Consider the following 12,518-nt stretch of genomic DNA (forward strand, 5'->3'; position numbering starts at 1 on the left):
GGGAATTAAAGTTTCAACATATGAATTTTGAAGGGACACAAACATTAAGTCTATAGCATTGAGAAAGTTACACAAGAGACCAAATTTGCTGGTGAGAGGGGCTGAGGCTCTCTGAGGAACTCAGATTATAAAAGACACATAAAAGCCTGGGAAGAGGAAGATAACAATCAGAGATTCCAACCACAAGTACAGCACAGACCTGTGAGTGTAGTGCAAGAAAGACTAGCCAAAAAGAACTGACTTGATGAGGGGTATTTGAATTTGCAGGTTCACTGCTGGGGTGGAATCTATTTTGTTTGCCCAGTATTCCTTACTCCTTTGGAAAACAGTACCCCCATTCTTTGGGGAAACTGCTCTCCTCCTACCATCATTACTGCCATTCCAACCATGAAAACTACAACAATGGACTGGGGGTGTAGCTCAGTGGTAGAGCGCTTGTCTAGCATACTCAGAGCCCTAGGTTCTATCCCCAGCACTGCAAAACAAAACAAAAACAAAACTAAAAGAATGTAAGTCTTAAGGTGTGCACAAATCATAGCTAATAATCTGAAAACAGTTTTCCAAAGAGATTCATAAAATATAATCTGCAGTCTATAGGAAAGTAAATGTTTTGATATTCAAAAATGGGGAGAAGATAGGTGATGCAAATGTTAGCAAGTAATTTCAATTTTGATTCTCTATTAAGAATATCAAGGGGGGCTGGGGATGTGGCTCAAGCAGTAGCGTGCTCGCCTGGCATGCGCAGGGCACTGGGTTCAATCCTCAGCACCACATAAAAATAAAAGATGTTGTGTCCACCAAAAACTAAAAAGTAATATTAAAAAATTCTCTCTCTCTCTCTCTCTCTCTCTCTCTCTCTCTCTCTCTCTCTCTCTCTTAAAAAAAAAAAAAAGAATATCAAGGGCTGGGTTGTAGCTCAGTGAGCACTTGCCTAGCATGTGTGAGACACTGGGTTAGATCCTCAGCACCACATAAAAATAAATAAATACAAAATAAAGGCATTTAAAAAAGGCTTACCATCTTAAAAAGAATGTCAAGGCTGAGCCTGGTGACACATTCTTGTAATCCCAGGGGCTTGGGAGGCCAAAGCAGGAGGATTGTGAGTTCAAAGCCAGCTTCAGCAACTTAGTGAGGTCCTAAGCAATTTAGTGAGACCCTGTCTCAAATAAAACATAAAAAATGGGCTGGGGATGTGGCTTAGCACCCCTGGATTCAATCCCCAGTACCAAAAGAAAAAAAAAATGGGTGGTTTATAGAGAAAGAAGAGGAGATCCTTTAAAAAGCAACATGAATTTACTAAGAAAAGAACATGATAAATTGGTCTTTTTTTCTATTGTGATATGTTCCTTATATTGGCACCCCAAAGGGATCCCACAGACATAGAGTTTCTGTATTCTCTTAAGGAATTTTTTAAAGTGTTTCATGTCATCCTTGTAGAAAAGGTAGAGAAACTGGATGGATGATAAAATCAAATGCTGATTAATGGGTCTTTCTTGTCAAAGTGGGCAAATGTTTGTCAACAATCTGGAACAGGGCTATTCTCCTAGCATGGTATTTTTCAATGCCTTTTTAAGTAACCTAGGTGTGGACTGTGTGAACCTGGTTAACAATATATGAAGAACAAGAGCCTAGGAGGGAGTGTGAATGAATTAGATCACTAGACAAGATCCAAACTGGCATTGGCCCGGGGATGATGTATCAGCCACTTCGTGTTGTTTGGAATAACATAGGATAAAAATGCATAAATTGCATGTCTATTAAAATAAAATTTAAATAGGACAAGTTTTAGTGCTCTATTCTTGGGACCAAAGTTAAGGATGCAGGGAGAACTTGCTAAATAGCATCATGTGGGGAAAAAAGACTTGAGGACATTAGTGGTCTGAATTCACTAACAACAAAGAACACGATGAGGCTGCAAAACCAAGGGGAGGGGGACCCGAACCAAAGGATTCCTAGGCTATTTAAATATAAATACAGTATTCTGACTGCTTCATGCTTTGATAATGAATATCACCATTTTGATTTATTATCTTCAATTCTGGGAAACATATTTCATGAGGACACAGACCAACTTCAAGTTCTTCCAAAGAGTCATATCATAGAGTATTATAAATCATGGCATCTGAGCAATAGCCAAGATCAGTGAGGATGGTTTGCTTAGGAAATATAATACTTAGGGGTAAAAGGCTGGGGTATTTTACAGCATTTAAAGAGACAGGATAGCCGGGCATGGTGGCGCATGCCTGTAATCCCAGAGGCTCTGGAGGCTGAGGCAGGAGGATTGCGAGTTCAAAACCAGCCTCAGCAAAAGCAAGGTGCTAAGCAACTCAGTGAGACCCTGTCTCTAAATAAAATACAAAATAGGGCTGGGGATGTGACTCAGTGGTTGAGTGCCCCTGAGTTCAATTCCTGGTACCCCCCCCCCATCAAAACAAAAAGATAGAATAAAAGATAGGATTCTGTTCAATTCCAAGAAGTATACAAGGATCAATGAATGAACATTACAGGGTGGTACATTTCAGATAAAATATAAATAAGCACTATGTAATCATTAGTAGTCTGGAAGAGGAGTAGATGAGTTCCCAGTTGTTGAAGATGTTCAAGGTAGGGCTGGCCAGTCAAAACCTTAAGAAGACTTTCAGTTCGGGGATCCCTAAAGCCCATTTCAAATCCGCACTATTGTTTTGGGATATTGGGTGTGAGTGTATGTGTATGTGTGTGCACATGAGCGTGTGCACACATATGTGTTTCTCTAACAGAAGTGAAGTGTTTCATGAATTATATGTCAAAACTTGAGAAATAGGCACAATGGGCTTAAAGGTCAATAGGACAATGTCAAGAATTTTCCTAAGAACGTTCTCAAAGAAGGGACTTTTTATTTTATTTTATTTTATTTTTTTAGGTCTCTCCATGTTTCTCAGGAAGATGCCTTCTTATTTTATATTTTATTTATATTCCTGGTTTAACTTCAAATTGAAATGGTATTCTTCCTCTTAAAAGTCTTTCCTTCAGTGGCTTTCTTAGCACTGTGGATATCTCCTCTTTAAGAGCCAAGAATCATGCCTTTTCACAATCACTAAGGAAGCTTAACTCCTCATGGTGATTCCCGTCATTGCAAATTTGAAGCAAGTACAAATACTTTCCTCATTTGTTTTTTCTTTGACAGGACTTTTGCAGTGCTGGGGATGGAGCCCAGGACCTGGTGCATTCTAGGCAAAAGCTCTACTCCTGAGCTCTACCCTCAGCCCACAGTCTTTGCTCTGGAAGGTACTTGGTGTTTGCCACTAAACCTGAATGAGCTTTTTGGGACACCATACAAAACAGTGTACCCTCCAAGCCAGGCCGACTCAGGCTTTAAATGTTGATTTTTTCATATACCTTAGCATGCTTCAGGTCTCAGGACCTCCATTTCCTCATCTGTTAAATGTTTGGTGCCAATCATCAATTTATTTCTCTAACCCAAGTTCAGCTAAAATGCCTTAACTTCATAATTATTTATAGATTTGTTTTAAAAAATTGGCATATGGTAGCCAAGTCTAAGACATGTATTTATCAGTAGCCTAGGCAGCTTTTACTACCTGTCCTCTATCTAGGTCTGAAGCTATAGTTTTCAAAAAAATACTGTTCCCAAAGAAAAGCAATTGCAGGGTTCCTCCTCTGTAGCCTGCCCAAACCAAGCCAAAGGCACTGACTGTTTCCTTCCTACACTTTGCAGAAATTGGTCTCCTCTGTTTGATTTTAAGTCATGAGTCTGGATCGCAGTGAGCGGTACACTCTGCTTAATGAATCATTAGTAGAACAGAGAAAAGAACAGACTCAATTACATGCTGAGTTGGTTAACCAGCCTTTCCCTGAACATTGCCCTGCTCCAACCTACGCTGAAACAGGGAGGCTTTTGTATAGCAACTACTCCCTCGCCAGTAGTTCTGTCTGTTGAACCTAAGACCCAGATTCTACATTCTTGATTGATTTTAATCTGAGTTGGCAGCCTTCTTAAGTACAGTAGCCATCTGCAACCAGGAATAATGAGGTCTTTGTTCAACTAGTATAGCTGCTGGGCTCCCTGCTTCGTTTTTTCCATTTTCCATCCCTTTGATCACATGTTCCACTGCCAGTAGGTGTCAAACTCCAAGTGGTGGCCCTTCAGGGTCGAGTTCTTGGGGCTTGCTGGTTAGATGATAAGTCCAAGTGGTAAGGAAAAAAAGAGTGAGGGACAAACAGATAAGCAGATGGACAAGTAATCAGGAGATCAGTGCTACCTCCCCTCCTGTGAATACAGAAGCTCTCTGATTGAGCTATGTTCTCTCATGCCTCAGTGAATTTGAAGACCTGTGGTAACCTTTTGTTGCCTTCAGAACATCGTAGGACTTTCAACTCTTCAGTGAGACCTCCTTGATATTCCCTACATCATGGCCCCTCTAATGACAAAGAATCATCTGTCTGTTCCTGGTAGTCCAGAGGATCTTTACAAGTAGGGACCATGTCTTTTCATTTCCTTCATCTCAGAGACCTAACACAGTGCCTAGAATATAAAGTTTGCTCAATAAGTCTTAGTTGGTTGACCGGATGAAGCCCAAGCTTGATTTATGACAAAAATAACTACTGAGCACCTGTAACATGCCAGAGGAGCCAGGCAATCAAAAATAAACACATAAATATGTGAGAAGTGTCAAGGCATGAGAGGAGGGGAATAACATTGGGAAACACATGATAAGCAAATCAATAGGTCAGAAGGTGATAAACAGAGCAATGGCAGAGAGGGACCACAGGGGTTTCTAGTTTGGATAGAGTGGCCAGGGAAAGCCTGTGATATTTGAGCAAAGTGACATTTGAGCACAGACATGAAAAAGTAAGGGCTAAAGTGTGGGCCATAAGCTTTCCACATAGAGGGAACAGAGGGTACTCAGTCCTGAGAGCTTAGTGGGAGGAAGCCTGGCAGTTTTGAAATAAGGAATTGGAAGGAAACTACTGGGGCTGGCGAAGAGCAAAGAGGAGAGTGGTGGGAGGTGAGATCAGAAAAAAAGAAGGCACAGATGAGAGATGCAGCACCTAGTGGCTGTGAGGATGGCTTTGGGCCCAGGAGACTATGATAAGCAATCAGAGAAAAATTACAAAGGAGCCCCCGAATGCATATAGTTGGAAAATAGGAGAAATGTGGAGGAAGGGAGGAGGGAATTCTGATTCAGAAAAAGAAGGTGATACCAAAAATAACAGTCGAATATACTTGATGTTATTCCAGGTAAGGGATTGCAATATTCAAAGAATGATTTACAAGCACCCACACAGGAAATTAGTGAGTTGTAGGAGCTGGCACAGTGGGATCACAAAGAACAGCACATGGTGCCATTAGACTTCCTTTTATCTGTACCTTCAGTAATGGTGTTAGGCTGATTGATCAAAGTAAGATGGTACAAATAGTGTTACAGAGATTTCTGCAAAGCATTTGGCAAGGTCTTGGTATTCTTGTGGACAGGATGGACAAACACTGTGCATAAAGATGACTTTGTTCTTTTTCTTCATTCTTTTTATTGTGGTAAAATACCCATAACACATAATATGAAATTTGTCATTGTAATGATTTTAAAGAGTACAATTCAAGGACTAGGGATGTAGGGGATGTAGTTTAGTAGTAAAGCACTTGCCTCACTTGCTTGAGGTCTTAGATTCAATCCTCAATGCCATAGAAATAAATAAACAAATAAGAAAATGTACAATTCAGTGGTAGTTAAGTACATTCACAATGTTGTAAAACTGTCACCACCATCTAGTTCCAGAACCTTTTCATCACCCCATTAGCAGTCACTCTCCATTCTCCACTTCCCTCTGGTCCCTGCTAATCTGCTTTCTGTTTCTATGGGTTTGCCTATTCTAGACATTTTCATATAGATGGAATTATATTATACGTGACCTTTGTTTATCTGGCTTCTTTCACTTAGTGGAATGTTTTTAAAATTCATAGTGTATATCAGTACTTCTCTCTTCTTTGTGGCTAAATAATATTCCGTTGTATGGATACTCCACAATGTGTTCATTCATCCATTCATTTGTTGAGGGACATTTAGGTTGTTTTCACCTTTTGGCTGTTGTAAATAATACCACTATTAATATTTGTGTTTAAGGTTTTGTTTGACTGTTTAATTTTTTATTTTTAAATTTTTTGGTACAATGGATTGAACCCAGGAGTGCTTTATCACTGAACCACATCCCCAGCCCTTCTTTTACTTTGAGAGAGGGCCTCATTAAGTTGCTGAAGGCCTCACTAAATTGTTGAGGCTGGCCTCCAATTTGTAATTCTCCTGTCTCAAATCTCCTGAGCCTCTGGGATTACAGGTGTGTACCACGGCACCTGGCTAATTGTCTGTTTTTAATTATTTGGGGTAGATACCTAGGAGTGGAATTTCTGGGTCATATGGTAATTCTATGTTTATCCTTTTGAGGAACTAACAAACTCTTTTTCTACAGTAGCTATGCCACTTTACATGGACTAGAAGAAGTGCCCTGTCTGTCCTATAACTATGGGAAATCAGGCTGGTCAGAGGAAGAGCCTCCTGTTGGAAGCCCACCAGGGGAGTTGACTTCCTAGGACTCATTCAGCCTGAAGACCTTGCAGATCTTCTTCCAGCAGCCCATTAACTACAAGTTTTCTTTTGGGGACAGAAATTAGTTGGATTTTAATAGGGTTAAATGAGAGATGGGAGAAGACACTGTGTTAACAGGCAGCCTCCAAACAGTAATACAGACCCAATCATGCAGCTCTGCAGAGCACTCTTCATACACACGTAGGTGAGGAAACCTGAGACAAAAATCCCAGGAGGTGACTAGGAACCACTTGGCTGTTTTTCCAGGTTTTGTAGGGACTGCTTGATTTGCCTGGGGTGATGACCAGGCTTGCACACACTCCTCCCTCAGCTATGTGGATTTCCAACACTCTCTTGGCACTTCTGCCTCATTCTTACATTTTCTTTTCTCCTCCTCTTCCCCCTCCTCCTCCTCCTCCTCCTCTTCAGTACTGGCTTGGAACCCAGGGGTGCTCTACCACTGAGCGGCATCTCCAACCCTTTTTATTTTATTTTTAAAATTTTTTATTTTGAGATAGGCTCTTGTTAAGTTGCTGAGGCTAACCTTGAATTTGCTGCCCTCCTGCCTCAGCCTCCTAAATCCCTGGAATTACAGGCATGTGCCACCATGCCTGGCTCCTTTTGCTATTTTGTTTATTTATTTATTTATTTGGTACCAGGCATTGACCATAGGGGTGCTTAGCCACTGAGCCACATCCCCAGCCTTTTTATTTTTTGTTTTGAGACAGGATCTCTCTAAGTTGCTGAGGGTGACTTTGAACTCTGATCCTCCTGCCTCAGCCTCCCGAGCTACTGGGATTACAAGCATGTGCCACTGTGCCTGGCACCTTTTTCTATTTTAAAGAACACTTGTGGCTATATCAGGCTCACCCAATAATCCAGGATAGTTTCTCTATTTTAAAATCAGTTGATTAGCATCTTTAACCCAAGTCCTTCTAATTTATTTGTTTATTTTCTTTTCTTGGTACTGGGGACTGTTCCCAGGGCTGCTTAAATATTGAGCCACATTCTTTACTCATTTTAGTCATTTACAGAAAGGGTCTCCCTGAGTTGTTTAGGGCTTCGCTAGGTTGCTGAGACTAGCCTTGAACTTGTGATCCTCCTGCCTCAGCCTCCTGAGCTACTGGGATTACAGGGGTGCACCACCATGCCCAGCCAAGTTCTTCTAATTTCTTTTTTTTTTTTTTAAGAAAGAGGAGAGGGAGAGAGAGAGAGAGAGATTTTTTTTTAATATTTATTTTTCAGTTCTCGGCAGACACAACATCTTTGTTTGTATGTGGTGCTGAGGATCGAACCCGGGCCGCACGCATGCCAGGCGAGCGCGCTACCGCTTGAGCCACATCCCCAGCCCCAGTTCTTCTAATTTCTTATGCCACACTTCCAGTTTGGGTGTCCCTTGCTCCCTCCCAACTTCTCTATAAGTCTGGGCAAGCAGATTCCTTCCTTCTTCTGGAGCCAACCTCCTTTGTACTTCTAATAGACATTATTAGACTCCCAAACACTGATCTATGGAAAGAAAAGAACTGAGGTGGGGACAAATACAATGCAAGTATGATATTATCTGCCATACGTTCCATTGACCCTCTACATCTAAGTTTACTCAACAAACATGATTTCAACTTGATTATGTATTGTTTATAGTATTTGTCCCTGTCCAAAGATTTAATAACTGGTTCTGAACATGGGGCAAATATAACAACCTAATGTTATTGTCTTTTGCAAAGACAGAGTTCACCTGGAGGTAGACTACATCTTCATTGTGATTGTTGGCAAGTCAACTGGCTGAGTTGGAATGACCAGTGAGTGGGTAGTCATAAGGCTTTTGCCCAAATACTGCAGAATTCCTGGAACAGGCTCTCTGCAATGAAAGAAAAACATGAGAAAATAAAGCTGCCCGTAATTCCACCCCCTGGATCTTTCTCAGCAATTTAGAGATTCTTTCAAGCCTGAAAGATGATAAAGGTGGTGTGGGAGGCAGAATAATGTCCCTGTCCGAAGTTATCTATGTCCTAATGCCTAGAACATCTGAATATGTTACTTTATGTGGCATAGAAGAATTCATGGTCAGTGGAAGGCCTTGGTGAGGTGAGTATCATCCTAATCTTGGATGGGAACTGCCTGGTGTCTCCATACAGCATTCATCCTTCTTGGCTATAAATCTTGAAGTCATTCCTATGAGATAGCCTGTTGCCTAGGCTCCCTGAGGGGGGAACAGGGTGGTCCAGCAGACCATCTGTTTTTTTTTTTTTTTTTTTTTGAGGTGGCAAACTGATCCAGTTTTCACATGACACCAGAGTGGGGTATGCCAGATTCAGAATCAGCATTTTTAAAGATTGCAGCAAGCCAGAAAGATGAGTAAAATCTAGCTGGATGACATTGTGATGTCTTTCTCTCTTCCTTTCTTCTCTTCTTTTGTGAACATGTCTAAATACTCCAATAGCATAAATTTAGAGTGGATGAGATTGGTCACCTGTCAAAAAAAATTCAAAGGTTTTCTAGTCCAGTTGGTACATTAATATAAGTATTAGGGATGAATTTTAAGGACTTCGTTTTTCCTTCCAAGAGTGATAAAAAGCTAGAAAGAATCAATTCCTATTTAGGAAAAATCAACATGAAAATAGCTACTGGTGCCTTTTTTTTTTCTTCAGTGCTGAAGATCAAAACTAGGGCCTTGTGCATGCTAGGCAAGTACCCTGCCACTGAGCTACAACTCCAGCCCTTGTTACTGGTGCTATTAACAAGAGTTCAGGGTCTACCCAAGTAGTAATAAACCTATGAATGCATTAAAGGGACTTGGATTTATTTCCAACCTCCCATAGCAGAAGAATGCTAAAATTTTAGCAATATATCTTCTTATATATCAGCAAATTTAAAAGCCACTGGTTATCAAACATTTAGCTTGATGTACTACTTGATCTCTTTTACTCTTTGGAGCAGCCTTCACTAAGAACTCTCCCTTTTAAATGCCATATGTCATTCAATTAATGAATGTAGTATGCGAGTAGGGGTGGGAATAGAAAAAGTTCCAAATCAGAAACCATATTAATCCAGGGTTAACTTCCCCACCACAAATTTTTTAAAACTTCAAAATCCATCAACATGCTTATATAATATTTTTCATCTTCAATATCATGAGAGCACCAGAGAACAAGCCAATTACTTTCTAAAAAATTTATGAAAAAGTAAATCATGGAATTACATTCAATTTTTAACTATGTATGATATTTATGAGTCTACAAATTGCAAATGAAAAAGGTAATAAAAGTGATTTGTTTCCAACTTGGAATCTGCTTTTGCAAAGTCTTATTCACCGCATTTTTTTCCTTGGGCCCTGAATAGTTAGCATCATACTTATAGATTTTCAGATACAGAATGCCTCCTAAGGCTTAAGTTTTCACAACTGACTTTAATTTTGACAGTTTTAACTGATATCCAACCATCTAAACTGCTAGCCTGGCTCAGAAAAAAAAATATCTGCTTAAAGTGACCTTTGAATATCTGTACCACCTTTCTAATTCTGACATCCACCATTTATGCCATTTGCATGATTTCAACTTAAATATTTTGGCTTACAGTTTTCCTTCAACATGCAAATAGTAGTAGAAAAAATGGAGCTGGTAAAACACCCAAGAATATTATAATTTCCAAGTCTTGAAAGAAAACTCATCTAAACATTATAGCAGGCAGGGATTTAAAATAATATTTGCTGCTTGAAAACATGAACAAGTATTCTGTGTAACATAGTAGTGTTTGAACTTAACTGGTTATTTAAAACTTTTTAAAAACAAAAATTCTTATATCAACAACATATTTCTATCCCAACAAGAGGGAAAGCAGGAGTCTTTCAGAAACTCAGGGAAAAGTTTAGATGATATATCTAGAGAAGATAACACATACAATGTTCAAGTCAGTATGGGGCTTTTGGGTGATTCTGAAAGAAATAGAGTCTCAAAGAGTCCTCAGTTAGGAAATACCAAAATTGCCCTCTGTTATGGTTTGGATATGAAGTCCCCCCCCCCCCCCAAGAAGCTCCTGTGTTAATACAGGAATGTTCAGAGGTGCAATAACTGGATTGTGAGAGCTGTAACCCAATCAGTCTATTCTAGTTTGATTGGACTGACTGGGTGGTAACTGTAGATAAGTGGAGCCAGGCTGGTGGAGGTGGGTCACTGGGGACATGCCCGGGAAAGATTCATCTTCCCAGTGGCCCCTTCTCCTTGTCCTCTCTGCTTCCTGGCACCATGAATGGAGCAGCACTCTTCTTCTACCATGCCCTTCTATCATGATGTTCTGCCTCACTGGGGCCCAGAGCAATGGAGTTGTCTAACCATGGACTAAATCTCTGAAACTGTGAGCTCAAAATAAACTTTCCTCCTCTAAGTTGTTATTCTCAGGTACTTTGGTCACAGCAATGAAAAGCTGACAAACATATCCACTCTGTGAATCTCAGTAGCACACATTGCAAACCTGTTTTTTTTGTTTTTCTCTTGAAGTTGCTTGCCAACCACAATGTTGGTATTTGTTAAATTATAAAAAGAAGAACAAATGAGGGCAATATTCCTAATAAACACTTTTGGAGTGCTGAATAACAATCACCATTTTTAGTTAAAAATCTGCCTTAAAGATGTGAGCACATTTTAACTTTTTCCCAAAAGACTGATTTCCATCCACAACCCAAAGACCAATGGCAAAGATGAACAGTCTCAAAGAAAAATATTGAAAAGATCATTACATCTTCCCACTTCACCCAGAAAATGTCACATTAATTAGCACCAGGAAATAGATGAATGTGTGTGTGTGTACCTATCCTTAGGCCTGCAGTAGTAATTAGAGTCATGATCTAGAACACTGCCACAGTTTTAATTACTATGTGAACATCTCCATATCATCATTATTATTATCATCAGGAATGAAAATGTTAGGCTACAGACCAAGCCCAACCCTCTGATCTCCCCATCTGTACACAGAATGTTCCAGTACAAGTGGACTAATGGCTAAATCAAAAATTGTTTATTTTAGAAACAATGGCTGCACTGAGGAGGTCTGTGATGCAGTCACTAGCAAATCCAGCGTCTCTCTGGGTGTGCCACTAATTCTTTTTTTCAGCACACCTGCTCCCTACTCTTCCAATTTCTGGGTTTTTTTTTGTTGTTGTTGTTGTTGTTTTGGCACCAGGGATTGAACACAAGGGTACTTAACCACTGAGCCACATCCTCAGTCCTTTTTAATTTACTTATTTATTTTGAGACAGGTTCTCACTAGCTAGGTTGGTTACAACCTCACTAAGTTGCTGAGGCTGGCTTCCGACCTGCTGTCTCAGCCCCTGGCCCCCACTCCCCAACCCCCGTTGGGGTTACAGGTTTGCGCCACCATGACTGGCTCCAATTCTTTAATGTGCCTAAATGCCTACCAGTTTGGCTTGTATACCATTCTGTTAAATGAACCTGGAAGAAATGGCCACAAGGAGTGTTCCAGATGTGGCTTCTTTGTCTGGCCTGCCTTCTCCCTCAGTCAGAAATCAGGATGGGGGGCTGGGGATGTGGCTCAAGCGGTAGCGCGCTCGTCTGGCATGCGTGCGGCCCGGGTTCGATCCTCAGCACCACATACCAACAAAGATGTTGTGTCCGCCGAGAACTAAAAAATAAATATTAAAAATTCTCTCTCTCCTCTCTCACTCTCTCTTTAAAAAAAAAAAAAAAAAAAAAAAAAAAAGAAATCAGGATGGGCACTTTTCCCTTTGTTCATTTTGTTTTCCCCTCAAGAGCAGTTTCCCCCTTTTCGCTGCCATATTCTATCAGGAAACACCCAGCTTTGCATCTACTTTGTCATTACTGGTGTGAGCCAATCCTGACCCCAAGAAATGACTGAAATGTGGGTTTTAAAAAAAGTTAGAGACCAATGGAATAAGAGGGGAAAAATATCTGGAAGATCAAGACTTCC

Source organism: Spermophilus citellus (genome assembly GCF_964194105.1).
Source record: "Spermophilus citellus genome assembly, chromosome: X".
NCBI lineage: Eukaryota > Metazoa > Chordata > Mammalia > Rodentia > Sciuridae > Spermophilus > Spermophilus citellus.